Here is a 22,849-nt window from a genome sequence, read left to right as displayed (position 1 = left end):
CTGAAAGCAAGAGAAACAGCACCAAGGCTAAGACCCAATCTTAAGACAATTTTCTATCCACAATGATAAAGGTTAGGGGAAATGCTCCACAGGGTAACAATCTTCAAATGAGATTCATCAAAATTCTTGCTAGTCAAATAACCCTTGGATTAAAAGATCTCTAAACTTCACCCACAAGAATTCTACTTTCCTTTCAGTGCATTCAAAGGATACTCATTCCAACTTCCAGTAAATCCTTTCAGCAAACATGGAGGCTAAATAAAGTGAAATATCATTGGATAAGAGTCAGATGTACTGTGGATTTAAAAGATTAGTTTTCAATACCAACTAAAAATAGTAATAGTATTAAAGGCTTTTTATCTTTGGTCTATTTTAAATACCATTTTACATTTTCCCATTTATAAGAATGGGTACAAACTTGGGAGTAACAACCAATTCAGTTAATGAGCTTATACATACATATAAATTGCGATTTTAGACCCCATGTTTTTTACAAGTACTAAGGATAGCAAATTATTTAGAATTCAGTTTTCTATGAGTAATACCTTTATAAATTCCACTGTAGCCACTAATTCCATGGTATATCTCACAGCCTCCAAATACCTTTTCCCCCTAATGTAAAGTAGAAAAATATTAGTCAAAATTTTCCTTTTAAAAGCTATTGTGCATTTTAAATATTCAGATTGAAATTTAACTTCAGGATAATGGAAACAGAAAAATCACCATTTGGCAAATATCACACACTATCCCAGTCAGAAACCATGAATGCTAAAATTGGTGTGAATATGATTAGGATGTTTGCCTCCTATGATTAAATACAAAAAGAAAAATTATGACTTTTCATTGGACAAACCTGGCAGACACTACCTTCACTAAGTAATCTCACCATTAATGACACATAAACCTCATGTGCCTCTTGATATTGTGTACTTGGAAGGGGACATTACTTCTGTGATATTCTTGCCCCCCAAAATTGTAACTTCAATAATGAGAAAATACTAAATAAACCCAAATTGAAGGACATTTCAAAATAATTGGCCAGTAGTACTCTTCAAAAGTGTCAAACAGGTAGAAAGACTGAGAAACTGCCACAGGTCAGAAGAAACTAATTAGACATGACAATTAAATGCATTATGAGATCCTGGATTGAAATCTAGTCGGCGGGGAAGGGGAGGGTGGGGGGGGGCGGTGGCTGGTGACGAAAGGACATTTGTTGGATACTTGTGGAAATGTGAATTTCTTGTTGATTAGTTAATAGAATAATAGCAATGTTAATTTCCTGGCTATAATCATTTATTATTGGTATGTTTAATGTTAATATTTAGGGAAGTTGAGTGAAGGATATAATGGGATACTATCCACCATTTTTGTAACTTTTTCTAAGCCAAATTAGTTCAAAATGAAACCTTAAAATTTTTTTTAATTAAACATCATGTGGTTATACAAATAGAAAAAAACTATGGTGCAACTGTTTAGGAAATATATATCTATATATACATACTCTATAAACATTTTATCTTAACTTTTTGTCAAATATGTTTTACGAATAACGGGCTAATTCAAATGTTCAGCGCCTGTGTAATTTACTATCCTCAAAATATCTTTGGGAGTGGATTTTGAAGATAGATTTGTAATAATAAGAAAGGCTGTGAGGAAGATCCCTTGGCAAAGGCCAGAGTCCACCTCGAAGGATTTGGAATAAGAAGGTGAAGGGGAAACAGGCGGTTTAGAGAGGCACAGAGAAGGGCGAGAGGGAAGAAGCTTTTCCGGGCTCATCTCTTGCTGGTGCTCTGAGTCTAAGCAGGGCTCTACCGATGGGAAAGAAAAGGATATCCAAGCTTCCCAAACGCAGCAGGTTTTGTTAATTACATGATCACATTTTCTTCTTTTTTTTTTTTTTCACATTTTCACTCTAAATAATAACAACTTTCACTATCTCAGAAATGTACAATATACAAAGTAAGCTCCCTTCACCCGCTCTCCCAAGCTACTATTCCTTTCCTCAGCATCGTCAGACCTTTTCCAACGTATTTACAGACTTAAACATAAATAATCCGGCTCTGTGAAGCTTTCTACATAGATGGGATCTTACTATGCTTATCTGTTTCGCAACTTGCTTTTTCTACTTCACTGATTTCAACTGCTTTCCCAGAAACGCAAACCGGAGAGCTCCCCCGCCCCAATTCCAACGGTCTGTTGGCGCGGCGCTCGGACCGCGGCTCCACCCGCGCGGCTGGAGGCTGGTAGCGCATCCACAGCCCAGCTCGCGCTCCAGCGCCCGCGCGCCCGCCCCACACGCCGTGCGCGCGGCGCGCGCCTTACGGTACAGGAGGGACGGTTGGTGTTTGCGCCAACGGTCCGGGGACACGAGCCACGCCGGGTGAGGGGAAAGCCTGCGTGGGGCCGGAGAGGAGGGGGGCGGTGGGTGTGCGGGTGCGAGACTGAATGAAGACGGACTTCAGCTCTCTCCATTACGGAGGAGGAGTGAGGGGAAAGGGAGGGAACTAATAAACTCTCGGAGAGTGCTTTCTTCCCAAAATACATAGCTCAAAATAGGGCGGAGGAAGAAATCAGTGTATCCCCTTATAATTCAGACTATCAGTAGGACTCTAAAAACGTAACCTGTGAAGCTTCTAGCTCTGTAAAAGCGTCAATCAGAAGAGTAGCCAGTAGAGTCCGTCACCTCTGGTTACACGACATTTTTCAATTAGCAGTAAAAGTACATGCATGTTGTCCCGTTACTGAATGATTTCTTAACAGTCTGTCCCTTTAAAATGTTTTTCGCCATCCATACCCCAGTTAATGACGATGGAGAGTAAAGTCGGCAGCTGAAAGCATAAAAATCATATCCTTTCCCCTCCAACCACTTAACTCATTTCCCCCTTCTCTTTCTCGGCAGGGTAGCTCTTGCATAGGGTATTAAGTTATTTCCCCACGAATTTAAGGGATGTAAAGTTAACTATCAAACCAAAATGAGAACAAATCTGTATAAAACACAACAGATGAAGTCAGGCATATGAACATGATACCCCCTCAAAGAAAAGAGGGCTCATTAAAGGCTCTAGACCTGAAAATTCTTTTATTGGATATCCTACCAGCACTTCAAATACAACATAATCCAAAACAGAATTGAGAATCTTTCCCTATTCCCATCCTCCCCAAATGACCTGTTCTTTTTGTTTGCACCTTGTTCCCAATATTGCTATCTTCCTTGTGGAGCAAAGTCAAAGTCACCCTTAACTCTCCCTTTATCATGTACTAAAATCTGCTATCAAAGACAGTTTTTTCCTCTGTAGTGTTGATTCCATCTGTCCTCTTTTTGAAGATTACAAGAACCTAACTGATAATTCAACCTCTAGTCTACTCCACCTCCCTTCATGTCACATGTTTATTTGTACCCAGCAAGTACCATGCACTAGGCAAAGCAGTGGAGACCCAGTGACAAAGCTTTTAAAGGCAGTAAGCATCATCTTGAGCTAATCATATTTCTCCCTTGCCCCAAATCCCTGAAAGGATCTTCTTTACACACAGAATTAAGCTCTAAATTTTCTAGCTCAAATACAAGTCCTCTGTGATTTTAACATCTCTTTACCTTTCTTGCATCATCTCCCACAATCCCACCAAAATACCTCTAGTCCTCCATGCTGTGGTTAAGGCCCAGCACTGTCCTGCCTTCAGGCCTTTGCTGAGGGAGCCTCACCTTAGAGCTCTTTTTCCCTATCTTCTTCTGGCAATCTGATCATAAAATTTCAGTTGCCATTTCCCAAAAGCCTTCTCAGATCTTCTTAGTTGGAATTTTTTCTCCTCCTTATGTTCCCATAGCATATCTTTTGTACTGCTTGTCTACTTAATTCCAGCTTTTACATATGAGTATGTGTGTGTGTTCTCCACTGTATTGTAACCTTCAAGTATTCAAGAATCTTGCTTTGTCATCTCTGTGTCCTCTTTAGAGAATAGCTCACTGCCTTGCACATAGTAAACTTTGTACATCGTTGTCATTCAGTAAATGTTTGCTGAATTGATTTGCAGATTTGAGATTAGGATCTTTCCCAAATCATGGAACTAGGATTTCTTGTTGTTTAGTCCATAAGTCATGTCTGACTCTTTGTTGCCCCATGGACTGTAACCCAGGCTCTTTTGCGCCCATGGGATTTCCCAGGCAAAAATACTGGAGGGTGTTGCTATCTCCTTCTCCAGGGGATCTTCCCAACCCAGGGATTGAACACCAGTTACCTGCTTGGCAGGCAGATTCTTTACCACTGAGTCACCTGGGAACTAGGACAATAGAGCCACAAAAGAAAGACCTTCCTGCTGCTGCTGCTGCTAAGTTGCTTCAGTCATGTCTGACTCTGTGCGACCCCATGGGATTTTCTCTGGTCCTCTGTCCACGGGATTTTCCAGGCAAGAGTACTGGAGTGGGTTGCCACTGCCTTCTCCTAAAGACCTTCCTACTACTTGCTAATTGTGTGACTTGAAAATGTTATTTGGCCCCTGTAAGTCTCAAGTTCCTCATTTGCAAAATGTGATAATTATTTTCTACTGTACAGATTTATGATGAGAATGAAGAGAAATCATATAAGGCCTCTAAGATAATTTTTTTCTTTTTAGATAAAGTAATGGCACTTAGCTGTCTAACTTAAAAGAGTGTTTGAATAATACATCTCTATAAAGCACTTGTCAAGAGAAGACTATCCTTGGGCCCAGAGCCTACACGTAATAGATGTCTGACACATAGCAGATGGTCAGTAAATATTATGTGAGTGAATACATTCTAAAATTCCAACCTCATTATCTAAATAGAAATATCCTAAATCAAAAGGAATCCATGTGGCTTCTCTGGTTTGATGATTATATCATTAGAATACTCATATATTCCAATTCTGTGCTCACCATGCAACCTTTTGATTTAAGACTTAAGTTTGAGAAAAACTACCCCTGACAGGGACCTGCCCTACTCTAGACAGTTACATATCTACAATTGGAAATGAACTGAATTCTGATTTATCCTCCAGATTTGAGCTGGGGTAATGTAAATTAGTACCCCATAATTGTTCTGAATTGAGAACATTTCTGGAGAAGTAGAATAGAAACTGGATGGGTGAAAGAACAGTGGACTTCTAGTGCAAGCTAGACACTCTTGTCCTGCCATTAACTTGCAGTGTGATTTTAGCCAAGTTACTCCTCTCCCAAAAGTCTGATTACTTATAAAATTAGGAGTTCTAATATTCTTTCCACCTCTGTATCATCAGATCAGATCAGATCAGTCGCTCAGTCCTGTCCGAGTCTTTGCGACCCCATGAATCACAGCACGCCAGGCCTCCCTGTCCATCACCAACTCCCAGAGTTCACTCAGACTCACGTCCATCGAGTCAGTGATGCCATCCAGCCATCTCATCCTCTGTCGTCCTCTTCTCCTCCTGCCCCCAATCCCTCCCAGCATCAGAGTCTTTTCCAATGAGTCAACTCCTCGCATGAGGTGGCCAAAGTACTGTAGTTTCAGCTTTAGCATTCCTTCCAAAGAAATCCCAGGGCTGATTTCCTTCAGAATGGACTGGTTGGATCTCCTTGCAGTCCAAGGGACTCTCAAGAGTCTTCTCCAACATCACAGTTCAAAAGCATCAATTCTTCGGCGCTCAGCCTTCTTCACAGTCCAACTCTCACATCCATACATGACCACAGGAAAAACCATAGTCTTGACTAGACGAACCTTTGTTGGCAAAGTAATGTCTCTGCTTTTGAATATGCTATCTAGGTTGCTCATAACTTTCCTTCCAAGGAGTAAGCATCTTTTAATTTCATGGCTGCAGTCACCATCTGCAGTGATTTTGGAGCCCCCAGAAAATAAAGTCTGACACTGTTTCCACTGTTTCCCCATCTGTTTCCCATGAAGTGATGGGACCGGATGCCATGATCTTCGTTTTCTGAATGTTCAGCTTTAAGCCAACTTTTTCACTCTCCACTTTCACTTTCATCAAGAGGCTTTTGAGTTCCTCTTCACTTTCTGCCATAAGGGTGGTGTCATCTGCATATCTGAGGTTATTGATATTTCTCCCAGCAATCTTGATTCCAGCTTGTGTTTCTTCCAGCCCAGTGTTTCTCATGATGTACTCTGCATAGAAGTTAAATAAGCAGGGTGACAATATACAGCCTTGATGTACTCTGTATCATACTGTTCACCAATTAACAACTAAAGTAGGCACTAACAACTTGGTAATACTCTGCTTTAAGTCACAACTAGAGCAGAGACATTACTTTGCCAACAAAGGTCCATCTAGTCAAAGTTATGGTTTTTCCAGTAGTCAAGTACGGATGTGAGAGTTCAACTATAAAGAAAGCTGAGCACCGAAGAATTGATGCTTTTGAACTGTGGTGTTGGAGAAGACTCTTGAGAATCCCTTGGACTGCAAGGAGACCCAACCAGTCAATCCTAAAGGAAATCAGTCCTGAATATTCATTGGAGGGACTGATGCTAAAGCTGAAATTTCAATACTTTGGCCACCTGATGTGAAGAACTGACTCATTTGAAAAGACCCTGATGCTGGGTAAGACTAAAGGCAGGAAGCGAAGGGGATGACAGAGGATGAGATGAGATGGTTGGATGGCATTACCAACTCTCTGGGAGTTGGTGGTGGACAGGGAAGCCTGGCCTGCTGCAGTCCATGGGATCGAAAAGAGTCTGACAAGGCTGAGCAGCTGAACTGAGCTGAGTCATCATCTCGCTGTCTCTGACCATGCAACTCAAATGCCAATAAACTGATTAGGACTAGAAACCCTAACATTTATCTTGGAAGACATTCCCCCATGGGTCTCTTACATTCCTGCATGTCTTGTTGAATATGCTAAGGATGGGATGCAAAGTCTGAATGAATGACTGGTAAACCATTTCTCATAATTTGCAACAAGCAGTCTTGAGGTATGGGGTAACCTCTCCATCTGGAACAAAGAACAGGCTTTCTTCTGCTCACTGTAAAAGAAATAGATTCCCCAACTAAGTTTCCCTCTTCTCTAATGCAACCTACTGTGGGGAAAGGCATCTATTTGGACCCTTCACGTCATCCCTGTGGGATTTGGGGACAAGGTGAATTGATGTAAATATGATGTTCATGCCTCTTGCTGTGTTGTGAATAACAAAGTCCTTTGTTCTTAAGAAAAAATTATAGCTATGTGTGGCAATAGATGGGGCTTCCCTGGTAGCTCAGCTGGTAAAGAATCTGCCTGCAATGCCGGAGATCTGGATTCGATCCCTGGGTTGGGAAGATCCCCTGGAGGAGGGCATGGCAACCCACTCCAGTGTTCTTGCCTGGAGAATCCCCATGGACAGAGGAGCCTGGCGGGATACAGTCCATGAGGTTGCAAAGAGTCAGATACGACTTAGTGACTAAGCACACACAGCATAGCATGGTGACAGATGTTAACTAGATTTATTGTGGTGCTCATCTCCCAACATATACAAATACCAAATCATGTTGTACACCTGAAGCTAATATAATGTTATATGTCAGTTATACTTCAACAAAAATATTTTTAATTAAAAACAAAATCTTTTGTCTCTGCCAGCACCCATGCAACAGTAATAGGCTAATTTATCAGATTTAAATAGGATAAAATAAAATTGAAGACCTATACCCTTAAGTGATAAGTTAATATGAGAGTGGAAAACCAAGTTTCATATAACCATAGATTTTTTATGTTTGCTCTTCTGTGTCATTTTCATAGTCTGAGTTCAAGACATCTGCAGATGGCTGGAAACTTAGATGTTAGAGAAATTTAGTTAGCCCATGGTGTACTAACAAGATCAAAATTATTATTTCAATCTCTGCACAATTTATTTAGTTTACTAGATTTATTTTTTAATTTTATAAGTATTTAGATACCTACATTAGAAGTCAGTTAACACAAATGTGACAGATAAGAATTTTAAAGGCTCAACAATACAGTGCATTAAAAATTTGCATTCTAAATAGATGAAACTTGTTCTATGGTTAAAATTTTCAATGTAATTCCAGCTAAGCCATTATATCCTCTTATAATCCTAATTAAAATAATGTGTTTAAAGGACCAACCTGGCCTATTATACTCTAAATCTTCTGATTTAAGTTTTTAATTTTATTTATTACATACATTTTAGTAAGAATGAAGTAGGTTACACTCAACAAAAGCATTCTACTTGATTTATTTTTGTTTAAAATTCTGTATTGTTCTACTTAACAAATTAAGGCATTTCCAGAGACTAAAGCTTGGTCTTCCTTTGTCTTCTTGGTTTTCCTTTTTCTTAGTAGCTACTATTGGTTCATTCTTAGTAAGCTTTTGAAAGGTTTAAATAGCATGCTGATAATCAGTTGAGAGGCAGGGCAAGACCTAAAATTTGAAGTTTTTGCCAATTTCTGTGTTGTAAATATTTCCACCATTGCCTCTTTCAGGTTACCAACATGACATGCAGCAATGGGAAGAGGAGGGCACTGCAGATCAGCTCCAGCCCACCACTGGGGGGGTTTCCTCTTAACACTATACCTACTGTCCACAGGTAATCTCAACCTTGTTCATGGTGTCAGTTACCTATACCTAATCCAGACAAACAAGCCTCACAAGCACCACAGACTTTTACTAAGAGCAGACTAAAGACCTTCCCCCAAAATCTTGGCCTCCTCCAATATTCACTAACTCAGTGAATGTGCTGTAATCCATCCAGTGATATAAGCCAGCATCCTTGATATCTCATTCCTTTTCCTTGTTTTATCCACTACCAGATCCAGTCAATTTTACCTCCTAAGTTTTACTCACTTTTCACAACCATCTTCTTAGTCTGAGGTACCATAAATTCTTTTTTTAATTGAAAAAAAAAAAGATGATAAAATCACAAGAGTAAACTAAATGTGAAAAAAGGCTTAAAAATTACAATGAATTTTATGCTCTTTCCCTAACTGGATGTATTCGCATTGAAAACATACAGATAGTTTGGAATTTTAATCTTTAAATGATCCTTTTCATTCATTCTCTTAGAAAAAGCACATGTAAGTTTTAAGAGGTCTTGTTCTGCTAATATCAAGAAATGAATAAAGCAATTTATGGATCATCTGCAACCTAACAAAGTGAAACCTGGGACATAGAAGTGAATGTTGCTCAGTCGTGTCCAACTCTTTACAACCCCCATGTACTATATGGTCCATGGAATTCTCCAGGCCAGAATACAGGACATAGAAGATGAGAGAAAAAGGCTAAAGGTTTCCAAAGGAAGGGATGAAAGTCTGGGATTTGAAGTCCTGTGGTTCAAATCTGTTATGAGACTATGACAAGAACCCATCATTCTGAGATGTCTTCAGCAAAGTGTGTGAGCATCTTCCTCTGACCAAGCTCTTGCTACAAATCTGTAGAGATGCAGCCATAAGTGATAATACCTCTGGCCCTAACAATAGCCATGACTGTCTGGCTATTCTCCCATATCCTTTCTTCTTCTCTAACCCATTTTTTGTTATAGTAAAGTCAGAGTGATCCCTTTTAAGGAGAGATCATGTCACTCCTCTGCTTAAGTCTTCCTAAGACCAGAATCTTCACAAGGCCAAAAGTTCTTCTATGATCTGGCCTCTCCTTTTCTCTCCAGCCTCACCTGGAACCATACACCCCTTTGCATTGTATTTGCAGTAAACTTTCCTTTTAAAGAAACCATATTCCTTTCATCTTGAGATTTTCATATATTTCATTCCTCCTAATGCCCCTAGGCATTATGTACATATGTATATATGTACATAAATGTAATTCTTAATAACTATAGTTAATCACGATGGTGTGATCACTCACCTAGAGCCAGACATCCTGGAATGTGAAGTCAAGTGGGCCTTAGAAAGCATCACTATGAACAAAGCTAGTGGAGGTGATGGAATTCCAGTTGAGCTATTTCAAATCCTGAAAGATGATGCTGTGAAATTGCTGCACTCAATGTGCCAGCAAATTTGGAAAACTCAGCAGTGGCCACAGGACTGGAAAAGGTCAGTTTTCATTCCAATCCCAAAGAAAGGCAATGCCAAAGAATGCTCAAACTACTGCACAATTGCACTCATCTCACACGCTAGTAAAGTAATGCTCAAAATTCTCCAAGCCAGGCTTCAGCAATATGTGAACCGTGAACTTCCTGATGTTCAAGCTGGTTTTAGAAAAGGCAGAGGAACCAGAGATCAAATTGCCAACATCCACTGGATCGTGGAAAAAGCAAAAGAGGTCCAGAAAAACATCTATTTCTGCTTTATTGACTATGCAAAGCCTTTGACTGTGTTGATCACAATAAACTGTGGAAAATTCTTCAAGAGGTGGGAATACCAGACCACCTGACCTGCCTCTTGAGAAACCTATATGCAGGTCAGGAAGCAACAGTTAGAACTGGACATGGAACAACAGACTGATTCCAAATAGGAAAAGGAGTTCGTCAAGGCTGTATATTGTCACCCTGCTTATCTAACTTATATGCAGAGTACATCATGAGAAACGCTGGGCTGGAAGAAGCACAAGCTGGAATCAAGATTGCCAGGAGAAATATCAATAACCTCAGATATGCAGATGACACCACCCTTATGGCAGAAAGTGAAGAGGAACTCAAAAGCCTCTTTTTTTTTTTTTTAATTTTATTTTATTTTTAAACTTTACATAATTGTATTAGTTTTGCCAAATATCAAAATGAATCTGCCACAGGTATACATGTGTTCCCCATCCTGAACCCTCCTCCCTCTTCCCTCCCCATTCCATCCCTCTGGGTCGTCCCAGTGCACCAGCCCCAAGCATCCAGTATCGTGCATCGAACCTGGACCTGCAACTCGTTTCATACATGATATTTTACATGTTTCAATGCCATTCTCCCAAATCTTCCCACCCTCTCCCTCTCTCACAGAGTCCATAAGACTGTTCTATACATCAGTGTCTCTTTTGCTGTCTCGTACACAGGGTTATTGTTACCATCTTTCTAAATTCCATATATATGCGTTAGTATACTGTATTGGTGTTTTTCTTTCTGGCTTACTTCACTCTGTATAATAGGCTCCAGTTTCATCCACCTCATTAGAACTGGTTCAAATGTATTCTTTTTAATGGCTGAGTAATACTCCATTGTGTATATGTACCACTGCTTTCTTATCCATTCATCTGCTGATGGACATCTAGGTTGCTTCCATGTCCTGGCTATTATAAACAGTGCTGCGATGAACATTGGGGTACACGTGTCTCTTTCCCTTCTGGTTTCCTCAGTGTGTATGCCCAGCAGTGGGATTGCTGGATCATAAGGCAATTCTATTTCCAGTTTTTTAAGGAATCTCCACACTGTTCTCCATAGTGGCTGTACTAGTTTGCATTCCCACCAACAGTGCAAGAGGGTTCCCTTTTCTCCACACCCTCTCCAGCATTTATTGCTTGTAGACTTTTGGATCGCAGCCATTCTGACTGGTGTGAAATGGTACCTCATAGTGGTTTTGATTTGCATTTCTCTGATAATGAGTGATGTTGAGCATCTTTTCATGTGTTTGTTAGCCATCTGTATGTCTTCTTATAGAAAACTATAAAACACTGGTGAAAGAAATCAAAGAGGACACTAACAGATGGAGAAATATACCATGTTCATGGATTGGAAGAATCAATATAGTGAAAATGAGTATACTACCCAAAGCAATCTATAGATTCAATGCAATCCCTATCAAGCTACCAACAGCATTCTTCACAGAGCTAGAACAAATAATTTCAAAATTTGTATGGAAAGACAAAAAACCTCGAATAGCCAAAGCGATCTTGAGAAAGAAGAATGGAACTGGAGGAATCAACCTACCTGACTTCAGGCTCTACTACAAAGCCACAGTTATCAAGACAGTATGGTACTGGCACAAAGACAGAAATATAGATCAATGGAACAAAATAGAAAGCCCAGAGATAAATCCACGCACATATGGACACCTTATCTTTGACAAAGGAGGCAAGAATATACAATGGATTAAAGACAATCTCTTTAACAAGTGGTGCTGGGAAATCTGGTCAACCACTTGTAAAAGAATGAAACTAGAACACTTTCTAACACCATACACAAAAATAAACTCAAAATGGATTAAAGATCTAAACGTAAGACCAGAAACTATAAAACTCCTAGAGGAGAACATAGGCAAAACACTCTCTGACATACATCACAGCAGGATCCTCTATGACCCGCCTCCCAGAATATTGGAAATAAAAGCAAAAATAAACAAATGGGACCTAATTAACCTTAAAAGCTTCTGCACATCAAAGGAAACTATTAGCAAGGTGAAAAGGCAGCCTTCAGAATGGGAGAAGATAATAGCAAATGAAGCAACTGACAAACAACTAATCTCGAGAATATACAAGCAACTCCTACAGCTCAACTCCAGAAAAATAAATGACCCAATCAAAAAATGGGCCGAAGAACTAAATAGACATTTCTCCAAAGAAGACATACAGATGGCTAACAAACACATGAAAAGCCTCTTGATGAAAGTGAAAGTGGAGAGTGAAAAAGTTGGCTTAAAGCTGAACATTCAGAAAACGAAGATCATGGCATCCGGTCCCATCACTTCATGGGAAACAGATGGGGAAACAGTGGAAACAGTGTCAGACTTTATTTTCTGGGGGCTCCAAAATCACTGCAGATGGTGACTGCAGCCATGAAATTAAAAGATGCTTACTCCTTGGAAGGAAAGTTATGAGCAACCTAGATAGCATATTCAAAAGCAGAGACATCACTTTGCCAACAAAGGTCTGTCTAGTCAAGGCTATGGTTTTTCCTGTGGTCATGTATGGATGTGAGAGTTGGACTGTGAAGAAGGCTGAGCGCCGAAGAATTAATGCTTTTGAACTGTGGTGTTGGAGAAGACTTTTGAGAGTCCCTTGGACTGCAAGGAGAGCCAACCAGTCCATTCTGAAGGAGATCAGCCCTGGGATTTCTTTGGAAGGAATGATGCTAAAGCTGAAACTCCAGTACTTTGGCCACCTCATGGGAAAAGTTGACTCATTGGAAAAGACTCTGATGCTGGGAGGGATTGGGGGCAGGAGGAGAAGGGGACAACAGAGGATGAGATGGCTGGATGGCATCGCTGACTCGATGGACGTGAGTCTGGGTGAACTCCGGGAGTTGGTGATGGACAGGGAGGCCTGGCGTGCTGTGATTCATGGGGTCGCAAAGAGTCGGACAGGACTGGCGACTGAACTGAACTGAATGCCCCTCCTCCTCAACCCAGTTAATCTCTTCCCTGATTCCAGAGTTCAAACATAACTTCCTTTCTTAACTTTTTGAATCATATCCCAGCCCCTAATTTTTGATGCCAGAGCACCCTCTTCTTCTTCTGATTAGGATTTATCATAATTCACCCCACTTCAAAGGAAGTAGTAAATATATGAGATTCAGCTACAGGAGATCTTGGACAAGATCTCTTATTTAATTTCTCTTGTCCAGGAGACTTTGAACAAGATCTCGGCTTCAATTTTCCCAAATATAAAGCAAAGTTTAAATTAAAGCCTCTACCTTAGGTACATAGCTCTGATTTCTATGATTCCAAGTAAAGGTTATTCCAGGAGGTAGTATAATGTAGATATTAAGAAACTGGACTCTGGAGTCACCTTGGTTCCAATACCACCCTCTTCTTTATAATAATTTATATATTATGATCTAAGTATGATGTTCTGAAAGAAAATAAGTTAGAAACATTCACATTCCCTTTCTAATCAATTTTTTAAATGCCCCACATCAAAATTTTAAAACTCTGCGTTGAACACAGCCAGGCAGAAAAAAATCAGACATTCTCATGATAATGGATTAAATTAAAACTAACATTGTCTTTATTATGCCTAATCATCAGATATTTGACCTAGCTCAAATCAATAAGAATGCATTTGCACCAAATTAAAATGAAATTTTTTCCTGAAGGTGGCACTGTGAACAAGGAAAAGTAATAAATCCACTAAATTTTTCAGGACTACAGGACTATCTTATTAGGTTAAAAAAAAAAAAGCAACATAATATGCATCCTGGTACCTTTGACTTCTTACTTGCCATTTTCTTTTCACTTTGATTCTTTAAATTCATTGTTATTTGTAGGTGTACCCATTAGCTTTTTGAGTAAGTTTTTAAATTGATATTTCCTTAATAAAAAAACAACTAATAGCTGAAATTTATTGAATGCTAACTATATTCAGCCACTGTACTACAAACCTCAGCAGTGAATTAAAGGAAGGAGGTTTTGGTTTGGTGTGGTCTGTACCACGCAGCATGTGGGATCTTGGTTCCCCCACTAGGGATCGAACCTGTGCTTCCTTGCTGGGGGAACCTAGAGTCTTAACCACTGGACCACCAGGGAAGTCCCAGGAGCTCTTCTAAAGTAATATTTAACTCACACAGCTCCAACCTACTTGATTTTGCTAGGGAATTGAGGCATTTATAAACTTGTTTCTCTGCTTACCGCCTCCCGCCCCGGGACAACACGTAAGGAGACGAGGTAGGATGTTTGTCTTTATTAACAGGAGATTTGACTAAAAAAGAGCCTTTACTTTGTTACCTGCTGCCAAATAAAAGTGAAGATCTCATCAAGGACATTTTCTGTTTCCTGTTGTTAAACACCAGTTGACATGTACCAGAATCAGACCTACTTTATAGCAAGGTACAAACCACCTAAATTATTTTGTCGTCCAGTGTAGGAAGGTGTGAGTCCTAAAACCTAAAAGTTTACTGTTACCTTACTGCCAAGAAGCTAGTACAATTTTAGAACAACCTTCAAAGTTTGAGAGCATAATTTGAGTACATGGATTGGCTGTGTGCCACAGGGGCTACCATTCTTAATTTTTCTTGAGGTTTCATAGCTTTATCTCCTAGATATTAGTTTTTCAAATTGCTCAGAAAACTTGAATTGTCTCACTATTATGGAAAACTTGTCCCTCAGCTGAAGCACAAGACTGTTAGACCATCACACTTAAATGAAACACTTCCAACTATACTTATCCAATGAGTAAATATACCTGTGTAAATACAGAAGCATTTAGTTAACATTTCAAAAAGTTCAAATTAGCAACTTGGTCATAATTTCAACACAATAATGTTTACATTTCAGTAATACTATACACAATGACCTGATTTACTAGAGTAAGGCAGAGGAAAAGCTTCTTAAATTCTTCTTCACGGGACTAGGAAACACACAGTAGCATACAGAGTCTCATGGCTGGCAATTCCTTTAGACACTGATGAAAATCAGCATAGATACTGTAGGCAGGACTAAACTCTGGCTGCTCTGTAGTTCTCTGAGAGATCATGATTATGTTCAACTCCTGTTCAATAGACAGCACACACTACAGGGTAAACAGAGAATTGAGTTCATTTCTGCCCTCGGAGAGCTCTTGGACTAAAAGTGAAGAGGAAACAAGCACAGTAATAGTTTCAATATTGACAGTCTGCAAGAGGGGACACATGAAAATGCAAGGTGTTGTGGGATATTCATTTATATAAATATATTGTCGTCTGTAAGCTTCCTAAGATTAAATGATTTCAATTCCTATTTCTCAGTGCTTTGTTTACTGTGCTATTCTGAAGCCTCGGGTTTCAATATTTATCTTAGATTATAGAACTCAAAACTGTCCCACCATTATAAAGGCCAGAAAATCTGAATTTTGGAAGAAATGCCTTACTTTCCTTGATTTCCTACCATTTTGTTCACTTTTGAGAGAATTATAGAAATGAGCATAATCTCATATATATTTTTAAATATCCAGCCACAGGGTGTTGATTAAATAAGCTATTCCACATATATATAATGAAGTGAAGTCATTAAAATGTTTCAGAGATGAAAATCATGAAAGAATCATCACTGCCATTCAGTTCAGTCGCTCAGTCATGTCCTATTCTTTGCAACCCCATGGTGTGCAGCACACCAAGCTTCCCTGTTCATCAGCAACTCCCAGAGCTTGTTCAAACTCATGTTCATTGAGTCAGTGATGCCATCCAACTATCTCATCCTCTGTCATCCCCTTCTCCTCCTGCCTTCAGTCTTAACCAGCATCAGGGTCTTTTCCAATGAGTCAGTTCTTCACATCAGGTGGACAAAGTATGGACCTAACAGAAGCAGATGATATTAAGAGGCAGTGGCAAGAATACACAGAACTATACAAAAAAGATCTTCATGACCCAAATAACCACAGTGGTGTGATCACTCACCTAGAGCCAGACATCCTAGAATGTGAAGTCAAGTGGGCTTTAGGAAGCATCACTGCAAACAAAGCTAGTGGAGGTGATGGAATTCCAGTTGAGCTATTTCAAATCCTAAAAGATGATGCTGTCAAAGTGCTGCACTCAATATGTCAGCAAATTTGGAAAACTCAGCAGTGGCCACAGGACTGGAAAAGGTCAGTTTTCGTTCCAATCCCAAAGAAAGGCAATGCCAAAGAATGTTCAAACTACCACACAATTGCACTCATCTCACATGTTAGTAAAGTAATGCTCAAAATTCTCCAAGTCAGGCTTCAACAGTACGTGAACCATAAACTACCAGATGTTCAAGCTGGATTTATAAAAGGCAGAGGAACCAGAGATCAAATTGCCAACATCTGTTGGGTCATAGAAAAAGCAAGAGAATTCCAGAAAAATGTCTGCTTCTGCTTTATTGACTATGCCAAAGCCTCTGACTGTGTGGATCATAACAAACTGGAAAATTCTTCAAGAGATCGGAATACAAGACCACCTTACCTGCCTCCTGAGAAATCTGTATGCAAGTCAAGAAGCAACAGTTAGAATGGGACATGGAACAACAGACTGGTTCCAAATCAGGAAAGGAGTACGTCAAGGCTGTATATTGACATCCTGCTTATTTAACTTCTATGCAGAGTACATCATGTGAAATGCTGGGCTGGATGAAGCACAAGCTGGAATCAAGATTTCCAGGAGAAATATCAATAACCTCAGATACACAGATGACACCACTCTTATGGCAGAAAGTGAAGAAGAACTAAAGAGCCTCATGATGAAAGTGAAAGAGGAGAGTGAAAAAGCTGGCTTAAAACTCAACATTCAAAAAGCAAAGATCATGGCATCTGGTCTCATCACTTCATGGCAAATAGATGGGAAAACAATGGAAACAGTGAGAGATTTTATTTTTCTGGGTTCCAAAATCACTGCAGATGGTGACTGCAGCCATGAAATAAAAAGATGCTTGCTCCTTGGAAGAAAAGCAATGTCCAACCTAGACAGCATATTAAAAAGCAGAGACATTACTTTGCCAACAAAAGTCTGTCTAGTCAAAGCTATGGTTTTTCCCATAGTTGTGTATGGATGTGAGAGTTGGGTCTAAAAGGAAAGCTGAGAGCCGAAAAATTGATGCTTTTAAACTGTGGTGTTGGAGAAGACTCTTGAGAGTCCCTTGGACTGCAAGGAGATCCAACCAGTCCATCCTAAAGGAAATCAGTCCTGAATATTCATTGGAAGGACTGATGCTGAAGCTGAAACTCCAATACTTTGTCCACCTGATGTGAAGAACTGACTCATTTGAAAAGATCCTGATGCTGGGAAAGATTGAGAGCAGGAGGAGAAGGGGACGACAGAGGATGGGATGGTTGGATGACATCACCAACTTGATGGACATGAGTTTGAGCAAGCTCCAGGAGTTGGTGGTGGACAGGGAAGCCTGGCGTGCTTCAGACCATGGGGATGCAAAGAATCGGACACGATTGAGTGACTGAGCTGGATTGAACTGTGGAGATGGTGGCAAAACCCTTGAATACACTAAAAAATGTTAAGTTGCACATTTCAAATCAGTGAATTACATAGTATGTAAAATGTATTACAATAATTCTGTTGAAAAAAAAAGAATCTCTTGGTTCAATCAGCTATTGTTGGTGATGTGGATGATAAGGGCGAGAGTTGGGTGATAGCCTAAACCAAACAGAACCAGTCCTGTGTCCTTAGATCTCTTCCCAGAAAAGGGGAGTCATGATGTGCTTGGAAGCAACCCTAAGAGGTATCTTCTACATTAGGAATTTCTGTTATAAAGAAATAAATGAAAGAGAAATCCTGAAACCTTGAGGGTTAGGCATGATCTTATGAAAGTGCTCAAAACCATTATTATCCCTCACAGAACAGTGTATCTGTATTTGCTTTAAACCATGGCATGACTTAAAAATAATTGAATTTTCCACATCCTATACCTAAATGCAATTTCTAATTATTACTTGGCTATCCATATAAATCCTAAGTAAATCTGTGGTGTTTCTTTTCCCTTGCATCAGTACAATATGAATAAATGTAAATAATTGTTATGTCTGATTTACCTTGTGTTTTGTTAAGCAGCTAAAAGTAAATATTGAAAATAGAAGGAAATGGCAACCCACTCTAGTATTCTTGCCTGAAGAATCCCATGGACAGAGGAGCCTGGCAGGCTACAGTCCATGGGGTCGCAAGAGTCAGACACGACTTAGCGACTAAACCACCACCACCACCATGCAAGTTTGAACAGGTGTTTGCCTAAAGGAAGGCTATAGATCTTAAAGTGCAGGGCTAACTGAATCAAAGCAAATTACTATCACAAGTATGCAGATTTCCTTACATTGAATGATACTCAATTTTCTTTGTTTGTTTGTTTTGTTGCCACACCTTGCAGCTCCTGGGGATCACTGACCAGGGACTAAACCCTGGTTCCACACAGTGAAAGTCTTAACGAATGGACCACCAAGGAATTCCCAATGGTACTCAGTTTTAACCATCCTATTTCATGTAAGTTTTCATTACAAATGGTCTCAGATTAATTCTAGATGTAAGTGGCAATAAAATATGAACAACTAGATGAAAATAATACACAGGACCTCATAAATGAGTGAATCAAAGTTCACTCCAGAAAGAAAGAGGTACTAGATGAAGATGGATTCGTTAATACGAGAATATATTTTTTTCAAAGAAAGATCTGTTAGGTACTTGGGATGGCAAGAAAAACTCAGTTAACCCAGTGAGTTAGAATAAAAATGTAGAACTTTTAAATAACATTTTTAATAGGACTTGTGGTCACATGACAATACATTTTTAAGCTTTTCAGAATTGTGGGACATTGAGATATGCATAAAATGTTCTCTCTTTTTAAATCAATGCATCTTTTCCCAAGGGACTAAGATGCCTCCAGGACCTGGGCAAGTTTCCTTCTATAACTCAATCTGAGATACCTTGAGGCAGGGAATTCCACTAGGAAGGAAGAATTGGATTCAATTTACTGTTTCTGGATTTCCTCTCCAGGATTGCCTAGAAGAGTTAAGAAACTGTTGTGAATGTCTCCAGCACTCAATAAAATTGCTCTCTAGATCCCTACATTTGACAAGTAGGCTCCAGAATTCAGCCGTGAGCAAGGACACCACATTTGCTCTCCAAATGCAATCTATGCCCACATTTTCGACATTAACGCATACCTATATTTTTACTTCATGGGCAGTTTTCTCCAGTTGGAAGCAAGAGAGAAGGAGGAGTTAGATTCCAGTGAGAAGGGTTTTATACACCTTGCTGGCTTTGAGATTTAGGGGCCCACATGCAAGGGCCAGAATGACAGCTCTAGGAGTAAAGACAAGTCCCCAGTTTGCAGCAAGCCAGGCAATACAGACCTTGGCCCTGCCATCATAAGGAACTGGATTCTGCCAACAATCAGACTGAGTTTGGAAATGGAATCCTCCCAGAGTCTCTAAATAAGAATCCAGCCAACACCTTGATTTCCAAGAAATCCAGAGTAGAGAACCCAGCTTAGCCATCTCTGATCTACAGAACTATGAGATAGTAAGTTTGTGTTGTTTTAAGCACTAACTTTATGGCAATTTGTTACAGCAGCCATAGATAACTAATACAAACAGATAACTATAGTGTTTGTCAGGTAACAGGCACTGTGTCAAGCATTTGAGATGCATCACCTCGATCAGTCTCACAATGTCTATTGTCCTGGTTTCAAAATTGAGCAATAAGACCCAAGTCACCGAGCTGACCAGTCCCCTCAGGACCATAATAGGAATCAACCATCTCTATGTGACTGCAGAACCTTTGACCATTTCTATACAATGGTCCACTGCTGCTATTCAATAATCATATATATAGAGGATCCAAGTTTTAAATACACACAAACATACTTATACATTCACATATGTATATATATTAAAAATTTCTGAAAGAAAATATACCAAAATATTCAGAATTGTATCTTTAGATGGTAGGATTATCACTTCTTACTTCATTATGGTTTCCTGTTTATCTGAATTACTTTACAATGAGCATATTCTACTTGCATAAAATTTTTATTTCCTTTTTTTTAGTTAAAAGATGAAGGTGAAAATTTATTAAGGAGAATCCGACCTGAATACCAATCATTTCTTTCATCTTATTCCCAGAGACTCCCACACTTAAAGACTCATCACATACCCAGGTCTCGGGCTCTAGCTGCAGCCCTCCAAGTGCTTCCGTCACTTTCAGGCTCCCAGGTCCCCAAAGGAAGGCCAAGAACTATCGTGGATCCTCTCTGAGGATGGAAGCCCATCTCACTCCCTGCTAGGGAGCCCGAGCTCTGGTGTCAGAGTCTAAAGGACACATTTCTCCTGTCTTTTCTCTTCAGGTTTCTCTACATTAGTGACACCAATCAAACCTCTGTGACAGATCCTGTTAGATAGTATAAGAGCTTTCCCCAACTCCTTTCTCCCTTGCCTACCTGTCACTATAGTGGCTAGGAGAATGAGAAACTAGATTCCCCAGCCTCCCTTGCAAGTAAGGGTAACTGTGTGCCTCAGGTCTGATTTTGAGACTCGAGTGAAAACCCACCTGGGAGTTTCCTGGGAAATGCTTTTTTGCTTCCTTAAACAAAGAGACAGAAGCAATCTGTGAAGCTTTCTACCCCTCCTTTCTTTTTATCTTTAATGCAGACAAGATGCCTGGAGCTACAGCAACAATCTTGTGATCATGAAACATCAAACATGAAGACAAACATGAAGACAAACATGAAGTCTAATAAATTAGTGGAGCATAAACCATAAAGTCTGGTTTGTTGATAGCATCATTAGCAGATGTTAGCAACTCCTGTCTCACCCGATTATGTGTGAAAAAACAAACCCTTACCTTAAAACTCAAATGTGATTACCTCCATTCTTATCTCAACTGCCTGCTGCAGACATTGGAGTACTGGTGCTCTTTTCTGTTAGATGCAGAAATGAGAGAGAAAACTGGGAGAGGGGAGGAGAAAGAAGTAATTGCGGAAAATCTGTTTGTGTTTTCCACATATAGATTGCTTCATGTCCCTAATTTTGTCCTGTCCCATAAAATCCTATGCTGAAACCGAGATATCATGCTTATCACTTATGACACAGATTACAGCCCACAGCATCTATTTTAAGGAGGAGACAGTAAGATTGACATTTAAATTCAGTCATGTGACCTACAGAATCATCCAGCCAGTGATTCTACTTATGTTTTGATTCAAATAAATTTTTTCATGAATAACTGATAAAATGGAATGCCATTTTATTCCTGTAGCAAACTAAAGCCCATGGGAGTAGTCTGTCTACTTGAAGTGTCAGGACTAAGAAGATACATTGTCTGGACACTTTAACAAAATAAAACCAATTACAAGTCTATTATGTAAATTGTCTGTTATGTCAGATGAGTAATTCTAAATAAATGGGATAAAATATTCCTATCTGAAAAAAGCTTTTGTTGGTTGGTCTAAGTTCTACAATCTATGATCATTGTTGAATTTTAATACTACAGATGGAAGCTTCAAATCAACACACTTTTATTTCTTATTCTCTTAGAAACATTGATAGTTGGGAAAAATCTCCATTATACAGTCAGTCCTCAACAAACAGGGTCTTAACTACATGTCTTTGAGAGAGAAAGTTTCTCATGTTTTAAGCTTTGTGAACTTGTGTTAGTCAGAGTTTATGTCACTCATTCCTGTGATGTATCATTTTGTTGCATTTCAACAGGAGATTAAAATTGAACACTGGCACAGTGAGCAAGCAAAGAAATGTAACTTATTTCTATTATGTCATGTTAAGTGGCCAGTTGGAATTTTCACATATTGCTTTAAATTTTAAACAGTGAAAATCAGTGTGAACTGCAAGGTATATTGATTTTCATTTGTTAAGCAAACATTGTGGCTTGCACATGAACTATTTTTATGCATTTGAATCTTTGTTATTGAAATTTAGTCTCTTGTTCTTTCAACTATTTTTATACAATTTTTCAAAGTTATTTTCCATTTACCAATATTACAAAAGATTGACTTTATTCTTAGTGTTGTATAATCCTTGAGGCTGTCTTACACCCGATAGTTTGTAGCTCCCCTCCCCCCACCTCTTTATTCCCTCTCTCCTACTAGTTTGTCTCTATATCTGTAAGTCTGCTTCTTTATTGTTGTATTCATTAGTTTGTTGTATTTTTTAGATTCCACATGTAAGTGATATCATACAATATTTGTCTTTCTCTGTCTGATCTGTTTCACTTAGCATAATGCCCTCCGAGTCCATCCATGCTGTTGCAGATGGCAAAACTTCATTCTTTTTAATGGCTGAATAGTGCTCCATTTGGAGAAGGCAATGGCACCCCACTCCAGTACTCTTGCCTGGAAAATCCCATGGACCGAGGAGCCTGGTAGGCTGCAGTCCATGAAGTCGCTAGGAGTCGGACACGACTGAGCGACTTCACTTTCACTTTTCACTTTGATGCATTGGAGAAGGAAATGGCAACCCACTCCAGTGTTCTTGCCTGGAGAATCCAAGAGATGGGGGAGCCTGGTAGGAGGCCGCCTATGGGGTCACACAGAGTCAGACACGACTGAAGCGACTTAGCAGCAGCAGCAGCAGTGTTCCATTAGGGGCTTCCCTA

At 39.6% G+C, this 22,849-nt stretch overlaps 1 long non-coding RNA gene across 1 annotated transcript; it reads left to right on the top strand.

Annotated features, from left to right (window-relative positions):
- Nucleotides 1-1,949: 1,949 nt before the first annotated feature.
- Nucleotides 1,950-21,472, top strand: LOC129632934 (uncharacterized). The gene is made up of 4 exons (XR_008704762.1): nt 1,950-2,380; nt 8,421-8,524; nt 18,612-18,724; nt 20,890-21,472. It is a non-coding gene; the product is annotated as an uncharacterized LOC129632934 (long non-coding RNA).
- The last annotated feature ends 1,377 nt before the right edge of the window (nt 21,473-22,849 follow it).

The sequence above is a fragment of the Bubalus kerabau genome, chromosome 18, assembly GCF_029407905.1.
Source record: "Bubalus kerabau isolate K-KA32 ecotype Philippines breed swamp buffalo chromosome 18, PCC_UOA_SB_1v2, whole genome shotgun sequence".
NCBI classification, from domain to species: Eukaryota; Metazoa; Chordata; class Mammalia; order Artiodactyla; family Bovidae; genus Bubalus; species Bubalus kerabau.
The sequence above is the reverse complement of the archived record's forward strand: the minus strand, read 5'-3'. Positions and strand labels throughout refer to the sequence as shown.